The sequence below is a fragment of the Rhinolophus hipposideros genome, assembly GCF_964194185.1.
Source record: "Rhinolophus hipposideros genome assembly, chromosome: 12".
Lineage (NCBI taxonomy): Eukaryota > Metazoa > Chordata > Mammalia > Chiroptera > Rhinolophidae > Rhinolophus > Rhinolophus hipposideros.
In genome coordinates, this window is record NC_138058.1 from 63822933 (window position 1) to 63850741 (window position 27809).

Genomic DNA, 27809 nt, shown 5'->3' on the forward strand with positions numbered 1-27809 from the left:
AGCCACACTTCCTTGCCATGTGTAGTTCCCCAGTGTGTCCACTTTCTCCCTCAAAACCAGCAAGGGAGACAGAGAAACCCAAGCAAGATGAGCACTACAATGCTATGCAATGTAATTATGTAATCTCATATGTCTCATTACGTTGCTGAGTTTTATTAATTAAAAGCAAATTATGGAGTTGCCTAGACTCTAGGAGAAGGGCTCACACAAGGGTGTGGACATCAGAAGGTGGAGATCATAGGGCCACCGTCAGAGTCTGTCTGCCACACTTACCCAAAGGCATAATTTTAGGAGCAGAGCCAAAATTATAACCCAGTACTGCTAGTTTATATTTTATGTTCTTTCCATTTATGCATTTAGTCAACTTTCAGGAAATATTTAATGAGTATCTACTATATACAAGGTATTACTCAATGTAAATAAGGGCTGCAATAATGAATATGACATGAAAATTATCCTCAAAGAACAGGGAATATAGGAGGTACCACAGTAATCATTCCACAATGATAAGAATGCTAAGAGGAAAAATGAGTTACAACTGATAGGAAGGCAAAACTGGAAAAGTAGTTACACTGAATGAAGAAAAAAATTGGGTTTGTGCAAATGGAGTAGGTGCTGGGAAAAACTGCAATTTTCAATAAATAAGGAAAAAGTTTTGACTTTCTTTTATACGCAATGTATAATAGATTTTATTTTTTGCTTTTCAATATCTGTTTTTGAAGAAAAGTAGTATGTTCAATGTGAGGCTTTGGTTATTCTGAAAATAATGCTGCTAAAAATATACTGGAAGCAAGTCATAGTTAACTTGGCCACAATTGTCATTTCCTGTTCAAAGACATTTTCTAAATATGAAAATAGAATTTGGTAAATGTTGGTTGTTTTAGTACTCTGTGATGTGCTCTATAAAAAACCTCCTGATAAATACTGGCAATGATACAACAGTTATTTCCCCTTACATGTCTAAGAGCAAGAATGACTTCAGCTGTTATAATGTTAAGCCTTATCAGTGGACGTATTGAATTGAAAGGCTTTAAGCTGAGGAAAGAAAAATGATTTAAGGGTTTGCATGAATGGCGCAGACCCATAAAATAGTTTTTAAATCAGTTCTGAAAAGATCTGCAGAGGGCACAACACTCCAAGTGTGTTACACTTTGGTATCATTAGCGAATGATTGGACAACATACAAGAGGGAAACGTGAGATAGAATATCAGAATCACACAAGACACTTCAAAGTCTTAAGAGGCATCTGAACCATGATAGGTGACAACTAAGCTGTTGGTGCTCCTTATCACACCAATAGTGATCACTGGAAGAAAGCTTGCTCTCAAAGCAGAACTCCCAAAGCCAAGGACTGATAAAGAAACTCAGACACGACATTCTGTTTTTATGAATTGGATCAATTCAAGCACGCTGTGGCCATGTATAATTGTGGCCACCTGGGAAATCAAATTGGAATTCTTAGAGCAGCTAGACTACCAGTAAGGGAGAAGGCCAGGGCAATGTTCAGCAAAATGAATTAAGTAATTACTGTTTTAACCTCTATGTCCAATGCCCTCATGGGGTCTCTTGGCTGTCCAGGGTCCCCATCTATGGCTCCACTGTCATCCAAAATGGTTGTTTTCAACCCCTATGCAATAGGCTTTTCAGTCAGGAAATGGAGGGAAACATTTCAGCCAAAGATAATGACTAGTTTATTATAATACCTGTGTTTCCACACCTAGAGATGACAGTGGTGTAAATGCACACAACAGACACGGGCTGATTTTTCTTGATGAACTTGTATCACTCACTGCCTGTTGTAAAAACGTTCCATGCCTTATTTGTTTATCCTCACAAGAACCCTATCAATCCACTTTCAGATGAGGAAACTGAGATCCAGAGAGGTTAAACAACTTTGTGAAGCTTATAGAGTAAATAAGGATAGCCAGTGGGCCCTAGCGAATGGGCCCAAGCACCTCCACTCTTCTCCACCACACTCCAGGGAGAGCTAGCAATGTGGCCACCAAAAGTTCCTCACTTGTTAACCGTTGGAGAACAAGTTCAGAGCCTACCTCTGGCTGTGTTACCTCAGCGTACAAGCCTCTGCACTTCTGTTCTTATCTGGTTCTCAGAGCCAGATGCCTGGGTAGCAAGAAAATGCAGGAGATGGCAAAAGGATGTTCTGACCCAACCCTGCTGACATTTGAGGTAATTCAGTTAAGAACAGTGATGTATTCTCACTTAAAAGGTGGGGAGTTGATGTTATTACTTTTATTTTTACAGTGCCATAGAGGAAAGCAAACCAATATATTATATAGTGGAGGAAGGTTTTAAAATACTAATGAGCCCCAAAATGAATGGAACCAGGTGCCTAACAAGACAGGCCCTCCTAGGACAACTCCCATGTCCTGATCTTTTCCCTCCAATACGGGCCTACATAGTAATTGACTAGTCTAAGGCTCATTATCCATAGTCTCCCATTCAGTACCTGGAGCTAATATTATAGTTTAATTAACTAAGGCAGTGATAACAATAGAGCGTCACAATGTTGCTCCTTTGAGGACACCTCTACTTTCCAAGATCTGACACCTGCCTGCAGCACAGATTTTCAGTCTGGGATGGCTAGGTCACCTGAAGGGAAGTCAAATCCAGGCTAGACATGAGTCAAAGCAGAACTCCATTTGTCACTGTGGTTGCAACCAGATATTGCTATGGCCAAGGTAAGAGAATGCACAGCAAGTTACTAAGATGAGGGAGATACTCATCAGAAGAGACAACAGGTGCTGGAGGCACTCTAGGTCAGGAAAGCAAAATCTAAGGACACAGCAACACTGCAGACTAACCCTTCTCAAATTTAATGTACTTAATAAGAATCCCCTGGAGATTTTGTTAAGATACAGATTTTGGTTCAGTAGGCTTGCAGTGGGGCCTGGGATTCTGCACTTCTGATAACTTCCCAGGGATATCTATCCTGCTGGTCTGTAGAGCATGCCTGGCATAGCAGATGTGCAGAACAAACAGAAAGATGGGCCTTTAGTGGCACTGGGTAGGAGAGAATGGGAGGCATGCCAATTCTCTAGCAGCAACCAGAAGGGCAAATGCTCAGGCAGCTTTGGAAGGGAGCACAGTCATCGGGCTTTCTCCTCAAAGCCAAAGTATATATTCAGCTGATTGTATTCATCCCATCACTGGTTATTAAAGAGCATTTATGCTGGACCCAGCTCCTGTGGCAGAGAGTCAATCCTCTGCCTCTGGGTAGAGGAGATACTGCAAATGGTAAGGGCCGGGACTCTTGAGCTATGTGATGTGAGTTAAGTGGAGTTTCCATTATCTCCTTACTAGTTTGCCTCGGTCACAGTTTCCTTTTCTATGAGTCATTCTTTCCTCAGTGGTAAACCTGTCACCTAGTACCTCTTCTGCTATATTAATCGAAAAAGGTTAATCACCTTAAGAAACAGCTCCCCAAATTTAATGGCTTGACCTAATGAAACTTTATTTTTTGTTTAAATGGCAGTTCAGTAATGGTGTTTGGCAGTTGGCTTTTGACACTATAATTGAGGAATTTCTCCTTGCGGCTCCATTCATCTCTCTATCATCAGAGTCTTCCCATTTCAGCCAGTGGATCGGGAAAGCCCATGAAGAAACATGCAGAAGGCTTTTTGTTAGCCTGGTTGAGCAGTGGCACACATCAATTCTACATGTGTCCTATTGACTAGAATTTAGTCACTTGGTACCACTGCACTTTGAGGAAGGCTGAAAAATATAGTCCATCTTTGGGGTCAGAATAAAGAGGAGATAAGGTTGGTGAATGTCTAACCTACGCTTTCACAGCTGGAGAATTAAGTTTGAATGCCTTATGACACCCATGACATGTAATAAATTAACTTCTCTCCTATGCATGTAGAATGGAGACTTCTATGTAGTTTCCCTGGGAAATTTGAGAAAATCATCACTCAAAGAATTTTCTGTAGTGCTTGGCCAATCTTTGCTATACTGCCAGCCACTGAAGGTGGAGAGAAGATTAAACGAGGAAATATATGTACATACTCTAATGCTCCATAGGACTACATGAGTAAAAGCTGCTATAGAAGAGGAGAGTAAATGAACCAGGCTGGAGTCAAGGAAGAAGAAGTCGGAGTGATAGGAGAGGTACCAGGCTCTGTGCAAGGTGGTTTCCTTTTTCTGCATTTCTTTGGCCATCTTTTAAACTTCCTGGCCTACCTGATTATCTCTTAATCCTTCTAGATGTTTCCCTCTGTAGTCACTTTCTCAAGAAAGCTTTATTCAACTCTTCCCTCAAGCCCAATGTGTCACTAATTTCTCTATAAACTTCAAGCAACATAATGTATTCCTCAATTGGCATATTGCATGTGTGCACTTATTTATTTATATACTTGCCTCCCACTAAGAACAGAAGTCACTTTGTATTCCTCCTTCTTTGCTTGGCACATAGTATTAGACATTTAAGTCACATGTTCTGAAAAGCTTCAGAGTTTTCTTCAGAGCAGAAAGTCCTGTTGTTTGTTTGGACTACCTGGAGGCTCCGTAAGCATGTTCAGATCCTCGGAGGTTCAAGGGCAGGGTCTCCAGCAGCTATCTCATAGTTCTCATCCTGATGCAGTTCATTTTTTGGTGCCATTCTTAAACTGGTTCTTAAACACATCTTTAAATTAGACCAGGGAAAATAGTAATCGATGAGACTTGGCGAGCATAGTGGTGATGGTTTCTGAATCTATGGCAGGCTGGTCTAAATGATTCCTGGGGGCTAAGAAGGTTTTCTCAATGTTCCCAAAATTATGCTTCATAGATATTGACATATAGCACTAAATTTAGGTATATGATGGCCTGGATATAATGGAGAGGTACATTCTTCCATCACTCTGTCTTATCTGAGAAAACAATTTTGTTTCTCAGAATGGTTTGAAGCCATGGTTTGTGTCTCCTGAAGAGCTCTGTTGAAAAGATGAAGATAGAGGACTGCTTTCTCTGTCACTCACTGATGAGTAAAAGAGATGAGAAATCTGTTTTGCAAACCACCTTTCTCAATTTAGTTGTGCCAGAGAATCAAATAAATGTGTGTTTTATCTACTTAATCTCATGAATTCTATGCAAGTCTAGCGAAAGGCTGACAGTGACAAGCCATCAGAAATCTCTTCTTAATTTTATATTTCCCCATTTCACAATTGCTTGATAAATGATTGTATCTGACAGCTTTTAATACATGTAAGCGTGATCATTGGTGATGAGGGCTTTGGAAGAATTGCATGTATATTGTCCTCCTTCCTCATCTCTTTACCTGCTTTCTAATCAACAGATACGCCACACACTGACAGAGTCTTTCATCACATGCTCTATTCAGGGCTTCAGTATAATTTTGTTGCTGGTACATGATAAACAGTAAAGATGCATGCGCTACTACAAAAACAGATTTATTAATAAATACCTGACACTTTGTACTTTTGTAGAATACCAAAGCAATTAGTGACAACAGTAGAATGATTTTCAATACCTACAGAGCAAAATATCATATTGATTCGAGCTCAAAGCTTTTTCCAAATAACAGCCAAGGAATTGTCTACTGTATTTGGTCAATTCTTTTAAATAACAGGTGGTAAAAAAGAAAATACATCAGTAACACTGCTTTGAATGCCCTTCCCCTTGGTTCAACTGGATATATTAACCACTTTACCAGTATTGTAGAATAACTGGGAGACTGACAACATCAGAAATTATTTTTGTTTTCTTTTTATCTTATCTTTGGGGATATCTGTATATACATGTGCCTATATATGTATTTTATTAACATATATAGAATAGATCTCACAATAAAGTTCATCATCTCTGGATTTCACGTAAAATTAAGACATTCATTTGATTTAAAAGCAAAAAAATAACTGTGGGGGGGAACGGAACATTTAGAACATGAAATTTTAGAAGCACAAAGTCATAGTACTATGAGCTAGAAGAAATTCAAAGAGATGGACTAGTCCAGCTTCTTCCCTGGGGAAATGTGGTGTTTTTCCTACGCCCAATCTCTCCTAAATCACACAATATTATAGATGACACATGGAAGGCAGCGAAGAGAATGTGATTATACAGCAAATAAGAATGTGTGGTGGATCAGGAATTCTGCACTCCCCAGTTCTCAACACCTTCCCCCAGTATGCCTTCATTCATTTATCCCATGCCTGCTACGTCCTGAGAACTGTTCTAGGTGCTGGGGAGGCAGCAGAGAACAAACACAGACAACATTCCTGCCTTCATAGACATTTTGCTATACTCAAAAGAGACGGGTCATAAATACATAAGAAAATAAATGGTATTTTAGGAAGTGATAAGTGCTATGGAGAAAAGCAGGGCAACCAGAATAGGGTATACAGACGGAGGGGGTGTGATGGTCAAGGAAAACCTCATTGACAAAGTCACGAGTGAATAGGGACCTGAAGGAAGGGAAGGAGGGAGTCACGTGGCTCTCTAGAGAGAAGCATTCTAGACGGGGATCCCAAGGTGGAAGCAAGAAGCACACTTACTACGCTCGCCTGTGTACCTGCTACATGCTTACTTTTCCTTTGATTTATTTTATCATACCTATGCCTTTCAATTTCTTCACTGAAACCGTTTTTGCTTGTTTGCTTGCTTAGCTCCCAAATGATCACCTGCTTCTGCCATGGCTCCCGACCCTTGGAGCTGGTCCATTTTTGAGTCACTTCCTTTGCTTCCATTCCTGCCTCTCAGGATAATTGTCAACCGCCCCCTCTTCTCTGCCCAATTCACCTCAGGACAACTCCCAATTCCTCAGCTCAGGGGAGTCATACATATTCTGTCCTGTCATATCCAATACCTGACTCTGAGGCTTATTTGACCCAATGCTTTTCTGTTGAATTTTAGTTCTATCTTATGCCTAATCCTTGGAGAGAATGATGATATGAAAGGGTTGGAGAGATACAGGTTACAAAGTGGGTCTTATCTTGAATAGAATTGCAAATCAAACATGCCTATTTATTTGCCAGTTACTGGGGCCCCACTCTGTGCTAGGCATCAGGCTAGGTGTGGGGGATACTGAAAAGCCCCAGTCCTCAAAGTGTTTTCAAGACACCATCTTTGCCATAAGCAATTACCATGTGTCTGAGAGCAGTACAATAGGAGACACCACCCAGTTCCATCCTAGACCCGTCCACATATGAGTATTTGGAGTGGAGGAGTGTTGTCTTGTGTGCGTGTGTGTGTTTCAATGTGGACAGCCCTGTACTAGATACTATATGGCAGAATAAAAAGTAAAATGTGTAATTTCTCCTAAAGAGTAGGCTGCTTATGACAGTTAGTATATCATATAAATATATGCCTGGAAAGTTATATAGCAGCATGCCATGAAAACCATAATTCAAAACCACAGTAAGAGTCTAATAAAACAAAACGTACTGATTCTCCTCCAGGCATTTCCCAAAATTATACTCATCTACTCTAAGGTCCACGACATGCTAATGAAGCAGCAGCATTCCCGTGCACATGGATTTGGATATACTATCCATGATGTTCTTTATTTTGGTTACAAGTAGCAAAGATACACTTTCTAACATAAATTTTCTACGAATTCTGTTTTTGGAAGGATCAAGATACATCCCAAATCCAGACTCTAATTGTAGGTACTGAGGTATAGGACTCCATTAGCCAATTTTCATTTATTTTAATCATCTTAACGGTTCACCTATATTTGTGTCTTTTTTAATCCCACATGCTCACTATTTGGTAAAGGTGGTAGAAAATGTCTGCTGCAGCACTTCGGGCTATTTTTTAAAAATGTTCTCAAAGTACTTTGTTCCTGACCAGCCTTCCTATCTGAGAAGCGTGCTCCACCTTTTACATTACTCTTGCATACGGAAAATTGTCACAGTCCATCCAATTTCCTGTTTCTTTCCTTCCGCTGCTCGGCTCATCCACGTTAGCATTCCACACATGTAAACTGCTCCACCAACATTCAGTCCTGTTAAGTTAGAAGTAAATATGTAGAATAATATATTCAGACATTAACTTTTCTGGTTGAAAAGCTCTAATGAAAAGGGAATACCTGTGGCAAAGCAGGAATATTAAAGTTAAAAATGGAGGAGCAGCTCTGCCTGGATGGCGGGTCCAATTTTGCCCAAAAGGATAGGATCCGAATAGATATATTTTCCAAGAGTCATCATTTATTCGCAGGCTAACTAGCAAATGTATTATTTATTTATCCTCATGTCAAATTATTTTCTCTGATGCGATTTTGAACATCCCAGGCTACGTTAAGTCTGAAATCTTATCTGCGAAAACCCAGCATTCTGTGTACATGGCCATTATGTGCTTGTTCCCGAAACAACAGATATGGTGGAGGATGTCCAGGGGAGCGGATCTTTCTAAAGATCACCCCATGCAAATCCCCATCACAGGCCCTGGATGACCAGTCAGATCTTGCAGGAAGGAGATAACAAGTGTCCATCAGAATGTGGAAAAGTCCTGCTTCCCTTTGTTCGGGATGCTGCACTAATAGACATTGCAGCTCCCAGAAGCCAGTACGGATTCTGGGTCTCTACTTATGGTAAAGGGTCATCCATTTAATGATTTAGTGCCTGAAAATCACCCCCTGCTAATTAAATGGGTAAGCTAACACCCTTTCATTTTCACCTGTATGTGCCTTTTAAAAATGTCAGCTTTTCCTGCTCTTCCCTTGTGGATTACATGTCAACGTTTGAGCCACGTCCAGCATGAGTTTGGAGTGCATATTCTGGCCCGACGACCTTGTCCTTGCATTGCCCAAGCGTGCATGTGAGGCTTGTTTATAAAACGTGCTCTCCCTGTGTTTCAAGGGTGCCTATCCACATCACCATGAGTGCGCTTTCCTCAGCCCCAAAGAAGCGGCCAAGCACCCCTGGACTTTTGAGGAATATAGGAGAGCTACGAATCTAGCAGCTCATTCATTCTGCAGGGATATTGTCTGTCCTCTTTACTTTCTAGAGTTTTCCCTCTCACCGGACCTTAATCTTGAGGGTAGGAAGGCAGATGGTTAACAAAACAGTGAATTTGGATGGCTCAAAGGAGGAAGTGGGCTGGAGGTATGTTTTTTTACCTGTCTATAAATATCTTCTATTAATTAGGTTGAAAAATATCTGAGTGCGGACTCTTTGCCGTGTACTCTGCTTTGTTCTGTGTGTATCTTCAAAAAGCTTGCAGTGTTATAGAAATGTGCATGTGAACATTTCTGTGTGCATGCGGAGGTTCATCCACGCCCAAGTAGTTAACCTGTCATCAACATCTCCCTTTATATCCACATCGTAATTACCACTTCCTTTTATATCCTCTCCTATCTCCCAAACTGTGGCACTTCAAATTAGATCCAGTATGCCCACAGATGGCTGACAAATATAACATAAACTTGGTTTTAGATTCTATTATCCATCCAAGAAGCACGTATTAAGGACCTAGTAGGCTTTCAGGGAAATAAAAAGGAGCTCAAGAACTGTCCTCTCACTCCAGGTGCTCAAAATCTGCAGTGACAAAAGACATGTGCATGAAACATGGGGCAAACGTGTGTAACACAGTTCATTAACAGAGGTGAGGCCCATGGGTGGCCAGACAAGACAGAACTAGTATGTGTTGGACAGGCAGACAAGGCTGCACGGCAGATTTGGAAACTGAGGTGTTCCTGAAAGAAATCTGCAGAGTGGAAGAGAGTCTGTAGGCTTCATTAGACCCTCGTGTGGTGGTATTTATTTTTGTTGTTTAATGAGTTATCCAATGATGGTATCCCCCATGAATTCTCGCATCCATCTCAAAATAGGTAATATACAACATGATGTAAATAGTCAGGATATTTAAGGCAACAATTTTATCTTCTAAGTTGTAGTCCTTTCTCTCAGCATTTCTCAAGATGGAGTTGGGTTAACATTGAGACCATTAAGCATACTTGATTAGGGCACAGTGTGTTATCTCCAAGAAAGGAAACTCTACTCATTTAACAAGTCTTAGCCTAGTATATATGCTTTATGCATGGCTGAAGTCAGCACTATTGGAAAGGTAAGAGAGACATAGCCTAGTGATACTAGAAAGAGCGCCCACCCAGGGGTCCTTGAGGTCAAGCTTAGCCCTGGGTCTTTCAGTTGCTTGGTTATCACTTTGAACTAATCATTTAAAGCCTCTCAGCCTCAGTTTTCTTATTTAGAAAACAGGGACTATTACATTTGCCTCATCTTCGTGATAAGGTTACTATAAACATAAGATATCACAGATATAAAAAAGGTCTTCTAATTATTGAAGTACTCTCAAAAATCCTCCAAATTTCAAATCAAAACCTACTGCTGTGAAAGTTAAAAACAAACAAACAAACAAAAAAAAAAAACAAACAAAAAAAACCTTACTGTCATTACAGATGAACTGTTCAATTGGAATACAAACACACACATACATATATTATGTGTGTGTGTATTTAGTTTAATTATATTTATACCTCTATTTCTCTCTCTCCATATATATAAATGAATGAAACAACTGGGAATAAACTCTAAGTTTAAATTTAATTAATATGCTAAGGCAATGACAGTTTCTGGAATTGCTAACAGACCTGAAAGTACAAGAATGAAACGTGTGGGAGAATGATGCCCAGAATCCTTCCTGGCAGAGATGTGAATCCATGTGGGCCTTGGAGGAAGTGAAAGGAGATGGCTTGCCCCACCAAGCTGGAATACATTCTTGAACCTTGAGTTGCTGAACTGTGATTATATGTTCCCGACAGAGCCTCCCAATGCCCTTTGAAAAGATCTATTTTTCAACTTCCCTTTGGATAGAGAAATCAGAAGCCATCTAAGAGGCATCTGTTTTATGTATTCAAGATGGCTATATTCTTAGATAAATGGGGGGGAAGTGTCTTACTACAAAGTGATTATAAGGGCAGAGTCACTTCGGTTATAGACTTAAGATTTAACAATCTGAGGTGAACTCATTATAACTATTCACTTAGAAACAAAATGTCATTTCTCATGACCTAATAAATGAAGTGTAATTACTGAAAGTACATAAATGATAGAACTGAAAATTTGCTCCTTCTGATCATGCTCATGGAAAGAAGCAATTTCACATATCTAAAGAACTGATAACTAGAGAAACACCCAAGACAAACCAAACACTTTGGACAGGAAGTTGACATTAAAGATCATGTTAAATAATCAGTCTTTTAGGAGATCTTGGGCTTTTGACACCTGCTAAAATCCTAATGTGAGTTTCACTGTCCCTTAGGAAATATTTAACTCACATTGAAATTTACTTGAAGAGACAGACACCTGGGGAACATGACTGAAAACGCCTGTGTTTCCCTTGCCTTCTAAACCAAGAGCTTTGACCCTTGGAAACTTACCAGTGACTTCCTATGATTCCTTCCTATTTTAATCCTCTGTGGTGCAAAGATTATAACCAAATAATTCTGATCGCTTCTAAAGAAAATATTTATAAAATTCTTCCTATGCTAGTGAAGTGAAGTACACCGTTCTGTGCTTATCTAGGAACCCTCAAATCAGTCCTTTATCTCTGTCAGTTTTGGACCTTTGAATACTCAATTTTTAAGCATCATCATCTAAATACACACATATATATATATATATATTTATTATATATTATATAATTATATATATAATTATATTATAAATATTATATATTTAAATATATATATTTAGATGATAGAAAGTACATATATATATAGATATATAGAATATATGTATTCTGTCAAGTACTTCTCTGGGAGAAAATCCGCTTAAGTGACTTCTTATTCATAAAATGACGCCAATTCCTCTCCTAGAACTCTACGCACCATTCCATGATATATGATGAAAAATTATGAGGCCAATTTGCCAAAGGTGTTTCTTCATTTGCATCAGCAAAAAGAGTGCTTGTAATTGCCCATGCAAATCAAGGACTTTCATATGCAAATACTTATATGTGGATATAATTATGCTTCTCCAATACATGGATTGAGGTTTTAATCTGTTATACAAATAAGTGTGCAAATATGCATTTGTATTTTTTGTTCCACTAAGAAAAAAAAATTGTGTCTATATGTGTAACTATTGATAGGAATAGAAATGAAAGAACCAGCAAGGGTCACCTATTGTATTTCAGATAGCATTATTTTCACCAGACAATACATTACAAGCAGAATTGCCTCTCTTCTCACCCTCATACCCTATTGTAGAATCTTGATCATTAAGCCAGATTTCATCTTCTATTATGATAAATTTACTCTGTGGAATCTAGTTACCCTCACTTTGCATTTTGGTTACTATTGATTCTACCCATCCTCCAGGCTTCCAGACTTGCCTGAAGTCCATTACTGTTTGATGTAGTTTCCCACTAGGTGCCTCAACCACATATAAATCAGACTATGAAACTGATGCTGGAGAGAGGGTGTCCGTTTCTCTACCCAACAGAAGCTCAGTTCTGGCCCAATGGGAATCCATGTTACATACATATTTGCCCAACGTTGCCTCATTTGCCATATACATTTTGAGAAATCAGTTACCCCAGAGAAAATAGTTTTTAAGGGGATCATTGTTTGTTCTAAAAATCTAAACCGTTCAGCCAATACAAAACTAAAGATTTGTATAACATAATAAGCTCTCAGTTTCGGGGACCTTTTTCTCTACAATGAAGCAGCACAAAGTGACAGATCTATTTCCTGGAGATGATGCTGGTATTCATTGACAAGGTGGCTCATTTCAGTTTGACCCAGAGAGGATATTTCACTGGATAGATAAATTATACTGTGTTTTCAAACCTGGACCGTTTCTCCTACCTTTCCCCATTCCCCCAACGGACAGTGAAAACTTATGACGGGAATAGATTTGCCTTGTTTGACTATAGATCATATCCTATTTTATACAAAGTCTGAAAAAGAGATTTATAAGTGACAGTTAGTGATCCTCTTACTGGAAAACTTTATAATATAAGCTGTGACAATATTTTCAATCTGAAAGTGAAGCTCATGGTCTGAATAATTATATTTATCTTCCTTTCAGAGCCAAGGAGAAACAGGGATGACGGGACCTAGATGAAAGATATTAAAATGACTAGAACATTTAAATGGTTTAATGGAAACAGCAAAGCAATACAGAATACTGAAATAATAGATATCATTAGAGTAAACCACAGCATAAGAGGAGAATAATAGATAATTCTATTTCAGTTTCTAAGAACACTAACTGGCCCACGGGTCACATAAGAGATTCTGGGGTTTCCCAGAACTATTTGGGAGAAAGGATTGGTGAATGTACAATTGTGTTTATAATTGTTACTGAAATGCTATTCTTATTGCCATACTGGTATAACCTGGAACATGTGAATTACAATAACAACAATATTGCCAGTCTATACTCAGTCAGTACAAGTAAACCTTCCAAAGCATTTTCATGGATAAAGCAGCACTATTAATTTTGCTGAAATCTAAAATGGTCATTGGATATTCAGACCTGGTTCAACTTCAATCAAATTTAACCCTGGGCAACAGCATTTGCTGTTTAAAAAGCATTTAAAAATTTTATTGGACTCAAAAGTTTCATTGTTGCATCTTATCCCTGTGGCAACAGCACCAGTCTATTATCTCATAAATCTGGACTTGAAGCTACAGAGACCTGTGTGGATAGTAAGGAGAGGGTTAGAATGAAATGAAGATCAGATGGTAAGTGAAATGCATGCATTTGTCCTTTCAGAGGGGCATAATGGATAAAGACAAGCACAATGTTGAATCAGATAACGTTCTGCTAAGACATGTGCATTTTTCATCACAGTGAGGAGCACATCTGTATTATGGTATCTTGCAGGCGACATAGACAAAATCAAAAGACAATTCTGGCTTCCCACTAGAGTGATATGCTTGTACTCCACGGATCTAGGGAAAAGCATCAGATCCACTTTACTAATTTAAGATGGGGAAATAATATAATTGTAAAAATACAGAGCAAAGCCTAATCCCCAGTGTCTAACTACAGAATCCTCCCTTCTTTTAAAGACAGCTATAGAGATATAATTTATCACCCATCCATTTAAGTAGATGCATTCAGATAATTTCCCAAGATTGCTCTTAATGGAACTATATGAGTATCAGTCAAAAATATCACAAAATCCAATGTTAATCCCTTGTCTGATACAAGTTAAAAGACAGTTTGATCTTTCATGCTGCCAACCAGCCCCCAGCCCTGCATTGTGCTCTCTCTCTGATTTCCATCATAGACAATTTTATCTCTCACAAGAGCCTGAAGTATAATCACATTGTAATACAACAGGGGTGGTGTGTACTTGTAAGCAAATGCTTCTCTTTGGGAAAAAACCTCTCTTGATCATATACCCTACTAGGACTGGCAGCCCCCCCATCTCCTGCCACTCAGCACAAATACATCTCAGCATCAAGCAGTTAATAGATATTGACACATGAAGCACTTTTCCTTAATAGATCTTTATTTACATCTAGCTTGTTTCAAGTTCAATTTGCAAAGGAGCCTTATCTTGGTTGCTATCAAATATGCTACTTACCCTGCCATTTCCACCTGACAGCAACTAAAGGTACAGATCTCATTTTGTGAAACCCATGGTGGCCTTCCCCACTTGCACATGCCTTCTGGGCTATCACATAGGTGAGCGCGTAATCATGTATATACTCACAGTGCTTCCTGTTCCCTCCCTGCCCAACCTTATGTATCTTCAAAGCTCAGCTCGGAGGTCACTTCCTCTACCAAGTCTTTCTTGACCTTGAGACTCACTGTGCAATTGACCATATCCTCTCTTGGAGCAACATTTCAAACAGAGCACCTATGATACATTTTTTGCCTCTATTTATTTTTGACTTTGTCTCTCTCCATTTAGGATTTAAGATTTGAAGGCAAGAATTGGGCTGTACCCATGCTTGTATTTCTAGCACATAGTATTATGCCTGCACATAAGTGCTCAATACATGAATCTTCATGGAATCTTTGCAGAAATAAGACATTTTTGCTTATATCAGAATTTACTTGAAAAAAGAAATCCCTAAACCAAAATCTGTTCACATTAACAACCATTCTTCTGTACCTTTTCTATCTGAATTTTTGGTACTGTTTCCACTTCCCTAACATTTGTTCTCAAGGTTTTTCAAAATCCTTAATTGGTTCCAAATAGCATAGTCAATGTATCAGGACAATATGGTAACTCTAGAATCATAGAATTAGTCCCAGTAACAAGGATTGTAGTAAAAGTCATTTATTCGAAAAGTGCAATTTATCATTCTTGCCACTCCACCAAGTGTCTGAGCATTATTGTGAACTGAGTATGAGTAAGCACATGATCTAATTTTCTTCCTCTCCCCCTTGTACAATTTTAATTCAGCAAACAATTGAGAGCCTACTGCGTATCATACACCACGCTAGACACTAGTGATTCAAAAAACTGATAAAACAGCATCACTTCCTAAGGAGCTCATTTTCTTCAAAATGAGTTTATTGTCACAAAACTTATGATTTGTATAAGAATAATCCCTATTCTAAAGGAACTCATTGTCTAGAAAAGGAGTTTACTGACACAAAAACCAGTATGATATACATGATAAGAGTTATGATGGAGGTAAACACAGAAACCAAAGGGGAAGGAATAAGAGACTTCAGAGGCACCTTCCATTTATAATCCCCCATGGAGTCCCTAGAATGATGTCTGTATGAATAACAGCAACTACTTCCTTTGGCTTTTATGTCTACTTTTCAACTGACACCAAAAGATCTCTTATTTTCACTAAAATCCTAATAGATCAATCCAAATGAAATAATAAGGAGGAGTCCCCTAATCTATTGGATGTCAAAACATTTTCTCCCCATTATTTAAGTCTATGAGGTTTTTTAGTCTATGTTATTTTAGTTGATCTAAGTATCCTTACATTATTTGCATTGGTTGACAAATTGGAATGATCCTGAATCCAGATGCCCTTATTCCATTTAATTTCATTGTCAGATTGGATTGCTCATGAAACAGTTCAGCTAAACGTTTGATGAACAGCTGTAACATAAATGACCATTTGTCCAATATTTGTCTAGCCTAGTGATAAAGACACTATCACTATACCAGTGGCATCCAAAGTTGTAATGTTGACAACTGTCTCAATCCACTCTAATGTGAATGTTGGAGGCCAGCTCCACCAGCTGGTCATACAGAAATACAATTTAAATATGGAGGTATCTTACCCAAGTATACTAATCCTGGGCGGGGGGGAATGTAGCAGACAATAAAAATGTGTATTGTGTGTGTGTGTGTGTGTGTGTGTGTGTGTGTGTCCATGTGCCTGTGTACACGCAAGCATATATGGGTTTAAGTACTAGAGGACATGGTTGGAATCTGACTAACACCAGAGGTTTGAAGAGTTTGGAAAGAGAGAAGAATCATGCCATATGGTGGTATAAATGACCCACTGAAAATGTTTTGATTATATGTTGTCTCTGAAGATTATATGGAAAGAATAGCTGTGATTAAATGGCTATGCAGAGAATTTTAGTGACAGCTACTGAACTGGTAACTCAGATTCTATTCTATGCTTTCTTGTAAATATTAAGCATTTTTGCTTCAGAAAAAAAAATCTGTACAATTTAAACTGGCAGTATGATTAAGCTAAACCCAAGTGAAACCATTATGTTTCATCTATTTTATCTTTTATGAGGTCAATTATTTATTTCAGTATTCATTCTTGTCAGAGACATAACCTAAGTATATTAAAATGGGCTGGCTGGATTTGAGTTCTTGGTATGAAATAAGAGGTTGGAATATTCTATAAATATCCTGAATTAGTAATCCTTCTCTATCCAACAACAAGCACTGGGAGCTGAAATCGAAATGGAAATGCTGCCTAAATCATGAACTACAATTCCGTTACTTGAATAACAGCTGGAGTCTGTCTCAAGCAACATGAGTTCTGTAGATGTGTCTAGAAACTGTCATAAATTGGCATGTATATATACAACTTGTTCCACTTTATCTCTAGGGACCATAAGTCTTGTTAGTTAATCACTCTGAGTTGAAGACCAAGTATCTCTAGAATATGGCTCTTGTATACATTCACAAAAAACACAACAAGCCATTAACTTACATTTGGGAATCCCTGAGGTGCATAGGATAGCACTCCTTTTCTTATTCTTATGGTCATTTTTTTTTTAATTCAGTAAAATATAAGCATCCACAATGAGCCAGGAACTGTGTTAGGCACTAAGAAAACAAAAATGTATAAAAGTCTAGCATATTGGAGTTAGGAGGTCAACAATTCTCCTCCCCAATAAACAATTATGAAGGTATACAAAACTGTCAAAACAACTTTAGAACTCCAGCAACTGACAAAAAGCATAGGAAAAAAAAACCCACAAAAAATTTTGTTTATGAAAACTACTGAACTGCAAATATAGAAACAATGGGAATCTGTCATGTTCTCACCCAGGACCATTCTCATGCCTGATTCCCACTATGATAGTTCAACCAGGGTGGAACAAGCTATAAATACCAGCATTTCATTGCCACTGCAAGTGGCATGGGGATCACTTGACTTCAAGTGTAGTCATTATGGATTCACAAACTAGTTGGAAATATTAACAGGGACTTCTAGATGGTTGGGTGGTTTCATGAGGACTTATCATTTCTCTACATATCATGGAAATACCCAAGGTTGTGTGCACGTGCAACATAGTCTAGAGGGGGTGACATAACCCCGTAGCTGATATAACCTAAGTGCATGCCCAGAGGAGTTAGGAGAGAAACTGTCAGAAAAATTAAATCAGGTGAGAGTTGAAATGAGTCTAAACTATGAATGCTATTCCAAGCTTAAATGCAGATCAATGAGCAAAATATGGAAGACTTATTGGTTTGAGACATTTGAGAACGTCTTTAAATCTCTGTCTCTGAAGACACAGACCAACACATAGGAATCTGAACTCAAATCAAAAATTGAAAAAATAAAACTGATTAGAGACATTGCAGGGGAGAGAGATTTCACAGGTTTAGTCCAGGTAAGTTATGTTTATTAACCTATAAGCAAACAAACAAACAACCACAACAAAAATTATTTAAGGGGAGGGATGAATTAAAACCCAGAGTGGCTATAATATAGAATCTAAAATATCCTGTATTCAACAAAATATTATATGTGCAAAGAAAAAATATATATGACCCATAATCAAAAAAAAAAAAAAAAAGAAAAGGAGAAAAGAAAAATTTAAAGCACAACAGGAAATCATGTTTAAAGAATTAAACTATGTCAACAAGTCAACAAATAGACTCTCAAAAAATAGAAATGATGAAAAAATGAAAACTCTGGAGTTGAAAAAAATCAACAACTGAAATTTCAAACTTACTAGAGGAGTTTAACACTATATTTGATATGATATAAAAAATCATCAGTAAGCCTAAATATAGATCAATAGAAATTATCCAATCTGAAGAACAGAGTGAAAAAAGATGAATAAAAATATACAGGTCTCAAAGATACATGAGACAATATGAATCATTCCACAGATGTGTAACGGGAATCACAGAAAGACCACAGGTGTAGATGGGTTTTAAAAAAATGATACAATAGTGGTAAAAATATCCTAAATTTGATGAAAATGTAATGGTCTACAGATATGAGATGAAAAAAATTCAAGTATGATAAACACAAAAAGAGTCATACCTAGACATTCCACAGTCAAATTATTGAAATACAAAGATAAATCTTGAAAGCAACAAGAGCTAAAAACAACTCTTTATATACAGAAGAGCAATGAATGGATTAACGGCTGACTTCTCCTCCAAAACAATGGAGTCCAGAAGACATTGAAATGACATATTCAAACTGCTGAAAGGGAAATATAGATCAAAAAAAATTCTATGTCCAGCAAAACTACCTTTCAAATATGAAGCTGAAATAAAGATATTTGCAGATATACAAAGACTGAGAAAAACCGTTCCTAACAGACCTAACTTACCAAAACTACAAAGGAAATCTTTCAGGTGAAATGGAAGTGAAACCAGAGCATAGCTCAAATTCAAAAGAATAAGTGAAGTGATAAATGCTTTGGTGAATAAAGAAGACTTTATAAACATATATAATATTTTACTAGTTTTCTCTTAAATATTTAAAATATGAAATATAGCAAAAACATAATATTTTTGTGTTTAAAATCTATAGTTATAGCATGGAAAAGTGTTAGCACAAAAGAGGAATCAAAGGAGATACATGGGAACAAAGATTCTATATTTTAGTGCAATTAAGTATTATTTTGAAGTAGATTGGAATATGTTAAAATACATACTGTAATTTTGAGAGCAATTGCTAAGAAAATAATAAAAAATATATAGTAAAAAATTAACATAGGTATTAAAATGGTATTTGTAATATTGACTCAAAAAATAGTAAAGAAGAAAAAGGGGAAAGAAAAAGAGACAAATGATAAACAAATATCAAAATGGTAGAGGTAAAACCAAACATTAATAATTATATTAAATGTGAATAGTCTACACAACCCCACACAAATAGAATAGATTGTCAGACTGAGTAAAAAAGCAAACCCCACTAAATACTGTCTACAAAAGATACACATAGATTCACAGACATAAATATGTTTAAAATCAAATAATGGAAAAATAAAATATATAACATGCAAACAGTGACCATAAAAAACCTGGAATGAGTATATTTATATCACACGAAAAACCATTGTAAGGCAAAAAAATATTTCTAGAGACAAATATGGACATTTCATAACATTAAAAACATCATCAGAGATGTATAAAAATCATAAATACATATACACCTAAAATAAAGCCCCAAAACACATGAAACAAAAACTAAATAATTGAAAGGAGAAATAGAGAATTTAATAATAATAGAGATTTCAATGGCTTACTAACAAAAATTGATAGAAAAACTAGGCAGAAGTCAGTGAGGACACAGTACACTGGAATAACACAATCAAACAACTTGCTCTTACCATCATTAATAGAACACTTCAACAAAAGTCTATAGAATGCACATTCTTTTCAAGCACACATGAAACATTCTCCAGGATAGAGCACTTGCTGAGCCATAAAATAAATTCTCAAAAAGTTTAAAATATTGAAAGTATGTGAAGTATAATCTCTGACCACTTGACATTAAATTGGAAATACACAACAGAAACAAATCTGAGACAATCCCAATACATCGACATTAAACAACACACTAAATAATGACTCCCATGTGTCAAAGAAGAAATCAAAAACTAGTTTGAAGTATTGACACTATGAAAATACATATCACAATTTATGAGATGAAGCTAAAACCTTAGAGGGTCTGAAACTTTAAATGCCTATATCAGAAAAGAAATTAAAAGGTCTCAAATCAATCACCTAAATGTTCATTTTAGCAAATTATAAAAAGAAAAGCAAACCAAACTCAAAGCAAGAAGTAATAAAAAATGATAATAAATATTGGAATGAATAAAAAACAACGAAAACATAATAAAGAAAATCAATAAAACCAAAAGTTACTCTTTAAAAAAAATAAGAAAATTGATAAACCCTTAGCTAGACTGACCAAGAAAATAAAAATAATGTATTACTATATTACTAAAATCAGTAACAAAAAAGGGGCATCACTACCTCCCCTACAGATATTAAAAGGATTATAAGGAAATATTTGCTTAACTGAATACCAACAAATTAGATAAGTCAACGTAAATGGACAAATTTCTAGAAAGATACACATTACCAAAATTCACTCATAAAAAGAAGAAATACAGTCTAAATAGACCTATAACATGTAAGGAAATTGAATTAGTAATTTAAAATATTCTCACAGAGAAAATTTAGACATAAGTGGTATTACTGATTTATACTGAACATTGAAAGAGAAATAACACCATTCCTTCACAAGCTCTTCCAAAAAATAGAAAGGAATACTTCCAAAGTCATTACATAAGGCACTATTACCATGACAAAAAATAAATAAATAAATAACTTACAAACACATCAAGGAAACAATAGTATAGACCAATAGCCATTATGAATACATGTGCATAAATCTTTAACATTATATTAGCACACTGATTTCAGCAACATATAATAAGGATTATACATCATGACCAAGTGGAATTTATACCACAAATGCAAGGGTGATTAAATATCTGAAAACCACTTACTATAATGCACCATACTAAAAAAAGAAAGGACAAAATCCACATGATAATTCCAACAGATGAAAAGAGTTTGTGAAAAAAATAAATTAAGTACTTATTCATAATACAATTTTACACAAACTAGAAATACATGTGATGTTCTTTAGCAAAAAAGTAAAAAAAAATTAAAAAAATTAAAAAGTCTAACATCACACTAAATGTTGAAAGGCTGGATGCTTTCCCCCAAAGGTGAGGAAAAAGGCAAATACATTCTGCTCTGTTCACTCCATTTCTATCCAACATTGTAATGTATTGACTGGCACCCTAGTCAATACACTAAGGCAAGAAGAAAAAGGAGAGTGTGAAGAAGAAATTAAAGAAATTCAAATCTGAAGAAATAAAACTGTCTTTATTTGCAAATGACATAATCCTATATGTAAAGAATCCTAAAGAATTCTCCCCCACCCCCCCAAACAAACTCACTAGAATAACTAAATGAATTTAACAAGATCACAAGATACACAATCCATACTTAAATTCAATTAAATACTATAGAGTAGCAATGAGCAATCAGAAAAAAATATTTTACCCAGAATAGTACCAAAAAGAATAATGCACATTGCAATAAAGTTAACACAAGACGCACACATAAAACATTGCTTAAACAACTTAACTTTAAATCAGTTCATGGATTGAAATGTTTTTTCCACAAATCAATGCAGTTTTTCCCCAAATTGATCTACATATTTAATAAAATCTTTGTCAAAATTCCTGCAGGATTTTTTTTTTTTGTAGAAAATAGAAAGCTAAATTTAAAATGTAAAGCCCTAGAATAGCCAAAAAAATTTTGCAAGAGAAGAAAAAATTTGGAGGACTTACACTACCAGATTTCAGATTGTTCCATAAAGCAACAAAAAAAGAAGACAATGTGGAATGGCATAAGGATAAGCACATAGATCAATGAAACTGAATTCATAGTCCAGAAATGAACCCTTATGTGTATGGTCAAATTGTTTTTGACAAAGGCAATTCAATTCTATTTTAAATAAATGCTACCAGTATAGATATCCACATGCAAAAGCATGAATTTAGATGCTTACCAAAAATTAATTCAGAATCAATCATTAACCTAAGTGAAGTTGTTAAAACTCTTCAAAGAGAACATGAGAGTAAAATTTCTAGTCTTTGGGTTAGACAAAGAGTTATTAGATACAAAATCAAAAGCTTGAGACATACAGCATATATATATATATATATATATATATATATATATATATATATATATGTGTGTGTGTATATATATGTATATATATATGTATATAAAATTATAATATATAAAAATATATGTAAAATAAATTATACTTCACTAAAATGAAAAACATTTACACTTCAGAAGACGTCATTAAGAAAATGGAAAGACAAGGCATAGACACAGAGGAAATATTTGGAAAATATATATCAGATAAAGTACTTCTACCTATAATATATATTATATGAGTATAACATAGTATATACAATTAATTTAATTGCATAACATAACAGCATGATATGGAATAACAAAATACTATATGACAACTCAAAAATAAGAAAAGTGACCTAAAATTGACAAAAATTATACATATCAAAGAACGCATACAAAGGGCTGAAAACTTGCTACACAGTATTAGTCATTAGGAAATGAGATTAAACCTACAATGAAATACCAGTACACCCCTACAAAAATAGCTATAATCAAATAGCGACCATACAAACTTTTGGGAAACTTGTAGAGCAACTGGAACCCTCACACACTGCTGGTAGAAATGTAAAGTGGTACAGCCAATTTCAAAAACAGTTGGGTAATTTCTTAAAAAGTGAAACATAAACGTACAATATGAGCCAGTAATTCCACGCCTAGTAATCTACCACAGAGAAATGAAAACCTGCCCACACAATAATTTATACACAAATGTCCATAGAAGCATTTTTTTTATAATGGAAAACAACCAAACAATCCAAATCTCCATCAAATGCTGAATGGATAACATAATAAGATATAGCATATATCAATACAATCAACTATTCAGTAATATAAAGGAGTGAAATACTGATATATGCTATAATATGTATGAACCTTAAAGCCATCACACTAAGTGAAAGAAGCCAGACACTAAAGATACGTATTACAGAATTTCATTTATATGAAATAAGACAGAAAAAGGGTCATCTTATAGAGACAAAATCATATCAGCGGTTGCCTCTGACACGAATACTGTTTGCAGTAGAGAATAACTGCCAATTTGCTCAAGGGAAATTTTTAGAGTGATGAAAAGTTCTATAATTGGATTATGGTGTCAGTTGCACAATTCTATAAATTCAACACATATCGCTGATTTGTATACTTACAAAAAATGAATAAGGAGCAGTTTCTATCCTCAAACCTCACCATGAACCCATTTTGATGGATGCAGAATGAGGCACTCTGCTATGGTGTTACACAGCCAAAAAGCTAGCTTTTTAAAAGAAAATCGATAACACTGGAATTTAAATCCCATACTGAAAATGACAAGTTAGCATTTGCAAATGCAGTCAACGTTATCTTATGCAAATAAGAGTTTTGTAGATATCCCCAGATATTTTAAAGCCCCAAATATTTGGGGATTTAAATACCCAAATATTTAAACAACATGTTAATGTCTTTCGGGAAGAATTAGAGTAATAGAAGGTAGATACAATTTGAAGCAAGGTTAGCTCACTTAAGTATCATTCATTGAGAACCTAGCGAATGGCAAGGACTGTGGACCTTCTGAGGATTTGAAGGTGACAAAGTTCAGCTTCGTTCCTCTATTGAGCACAACTCACAGACCTTAGGCAAAATATTAGACTCCTCTGTGTACCAGTTCCCCTCTCTGTAGAACAGGAATTCAATGATTAAAAAAAAAAACAAAAAAAAAAAACATGTGAACTACGTAGTAGGCACTTAGGAAATGTTTAATGCTAACTACATTTCTAAAATAAATGGGAAGTAGAGGAGGTATATGCTGGTGGTTTTAATAATTATGGGTTTTCAGAGAGTTGCAACTGAAGGCTGGCTTCATTACAGGGATTTGGAAAAAGGAGCAGATGTTCTTTGAATAGAAACCTGCTGAGATAAGCCATCCAAAGTGTCCAACCAGGTAAATGGAATGAGTCATGATTGATATTATTTCTTACCTGTGGAGCTTCACTGTTGCCTTTCCAAATTTGGAGCTTTGTTTATGAAAAAAACAAAAAACAAAAAAACACAACAGAATGTCAAGTTGCTATTCCTCTTGAAGCCACAAAGCTGTCTGGATTTTTGGAAGTTCCTGAGAGTCAGAGCTCCAGGGTTGGGAATATGAGCAACAGTTAGGAACTGTAGTGGGCAGAAAAGTAAAAGATCCTAGGAAGGGGTGAGAGCAATGCCTGGCAATTCAGTCAAGGCACATGCAAAATCCGGAGGAAAGACACTGGTGCTCAATGAAACCCAATGGAACAAATGGTTTTTGAAGTTTAAATTGCGGCTAAATCTACTCCAGAATCTAAAGATATCGAGTCAAAAATAAGACCTGGTCCCGCCTCTAAGGACTGCCCACAACCTTATCATTGGCTAGGTTCTCAGTGAATAATGCTGAAGTGAGCTCACATAGTTTCAAAATGTAGCTACCTTTTATTACTCTATGTTCTTTCAGAACAACATTAACACATCATTTAAATATTTGGGGGGCATCTACAAAACTCCTCTTTGCATCCGAGGCGTAGGAGAGATAGATGTTAACAAATAATTACATCCTGTGAGAAATGCAATAATGGTAATACGTACAAGGAAAAGAGCAATCACTTCTGCTTAGATGACCCACGTTTTATAAATTCCAGCAATCAAAAGGATTTTTTTACATTAAGGAAAAGAACTGATTTAGTAATGCAATTTCTAGGGAAATTTTCCTTTTGGCCTATGAGTAAGGACTTTTGGACTGAAAGTGCTAAAAATAAAAAACCAATTAGTTTCAACAAAATAGACAAGCTTTGAGAAAGGTGGGGGTGATGCTGAACCTCAGAGAGGACATGACTGCGTAGACTCAAATAATGTCACCTGGGATTTCTCCCCACGTCCCCTTCCTTTCTTTCCTCCTCTCTGTGCATTAGTTTCTTCCTCCTGCAACTCAGTGGGCTTCTTTCCTGCAACTGAAACCATGCTGAATGGTACCTGCAAAATTTACATGTTTCAGATTCTCCAGGGAGAGGTCTGACACTTGCATGTTCTACCTTGATTCAAAGTTCAGGAGAAACATGATTACAATATAGGTGGAGTAACTGTCCCTATGTGAGCTCATGAACAATGTTGTTTTCACACCACAGCCACACAGTAGGTCTAGAAGAAGTCAATTTCTTGGGTCAGCTGTGGACAAGCAGAAAAAGTAACCCTCTTTCACTACATTGTTTTGCTTTAAATTGTGGTCCATCCTTTTTCACATTCCTTGAATCGTAACTTCACTCCATCCCCCATTCAACCCTAGTGCAACTCTCCTCTCTCCCTCCACCCTCACTGCATGATAAAGTTTTAAAAACCGGGTTGTGGAAGGAGATAGTAACATGCCTTCTAGACTCTGTTCACCTTCAGGGTTGTTTGTTAAAAAAGAGATCACAAGGGACTGAATTGCCCCCAGAGAGGGAGGCCAAAGAGCCAATACTGAAGGCGCTAGTCAAACATGGAGGAAATGGACTATGATGTCATATTCAGTAATTAGAGAGGCATTTTAAGTGATCTGGAAAACACGAAACTCTCTTGACAGGTATTTTGAGTAATCAAATTTCTTTACCTAGTATAAGCTCTGAGTGCTTCTAATAATACATTACATTTAATCATTTTTCCCCTTTTACACATAATGGCACATCAGCCATCAATAAAAGATAGTAGTGATTACCTTCCCAAAGAAATATGGAGTAAAAGCAATTTCTGCAATCCCAATGTCTTGTTTATCTCTAATAAGACGAGTGCGTGTGGACGCATGTGTGTTGAGGAGGGGCAATAGGCAATGTCAATCAATTGTATTTCTAAACACAGCTTGGAGGCACACCCTGCATAATTTAGACTGGCCCCTAGCTCGCTGCTTCTGCAAGCTGGCATGCTCATGTAGCATTACCATTTTGATTGAATGAACAGGGTCAATAATGTCACTTTTTCTCATCCAAGGCAAGAAAATTATTCTGAATCCAATCATCAATCAATGTAAGTAATCAGTCTGTTTAAAACACCTTGGGCTCTCATACAACTGACTATTTCTAGGCACACAGTTAAAAAACCATAGTTTGGGCTGTTTTGTTAATCCTACTATTTTCCCCACTAAAGCGTTAAAAGGCCAGCTAGGATTCAACATGTGCTCTGCTATTAACAAAATTATGGCAAGGGATTCATTTTAGAAGTTTTATATACACATATATATTCATTTAAGAAGGGATTCATCTGAGACTCATGCACTCTGAGACCTCTGGTGTCTTGCCTTCATTTGCATATAATTGTTTATCCATTACTTCGCCATACCAGACAGCTACTCTGCTTTTTTCTATAATTTCTGGAGGTTAATGGCTTTTTCCCCTCCTCTAATTCAAAGTCAACACAAACTGACACTAAAGTCAAGAAAATGGTGCTTTTCAGAGTGCTGTAACAACAGTTGGCAGTCTGTACATTGTGAAAAATGTATTTGATCAAGGAACTTTTACTAGCAGCATGCCAATGGATCTACACTGATTTCCTTGAGAAATAAAGGAATTAATCCTCATCTTCCAGTTAGGGATAGAAAGCAGACTGAGACATCTTGCACCATACAAACCTGTGACTTAGCCTTCACTCAGCCTTCTGTGCAAGTAAATACAATTACTACACAAAAGAGAGGAACCAAAGAGCACATTTTGACTCTCCCTGAATGGCCAGAATAATCACCAGGCAGCTGGAGATGACTGGATTGTAACTGCAGCTATCATATGCATGAATCCTCTGCCCAAGCACAAGTGTTCGGGAGATCCAGCTGTGGGGCAAGGTGGGAAGATGTGACTGGATAAACTGACCCAGCACTGCTTAGGTGTGCACCTCTGATTCAAACAATAGATACTTCCTTCCTTTGCTTTCAACCATCATATATATGTGCTTTCTGCTTCTTAAATGTCTCCAGAGAAATACTGTTTCTAAAAATGCTTCAGCTGAGTACCTTACTAATAAAACTAATTTAAAATCATTTGTTAAATGTAGTTAAGACCGTGATAAAGAAGAGCAAAAGTCAGATGCCAGAAATGTTCAAAGCCATTGGTGAGCTAGCACTGGAATCATAAAGAATGCTCTGAGGACATCTGCTAATATGTAGGGGCCTAAATTCGGCCTTTTACAAAATGATTTTAATTATGATTAAAACACTTATAAAATATGCCATTTAACCATTTGTAAGTGTACAATTCAGTGGCATTAATTACATCCATACTGTGTGTAACCATAATCACTAGTACTTCCAAATCTTTTCCATCACCCCAACCAGAAACTCTGCACCCATTAAGCACTAACGTCCCATTTTCTCCTCCTGCAGCGCCAGGTAACCAATAATCTATTTTCTGTTTGTATGAATGTGGCCATTCTAGCTATTGTGTGCACGTGGAATTATACAATACTTGTCCTTTTGTGACTGACTTATCACACCTAGCAA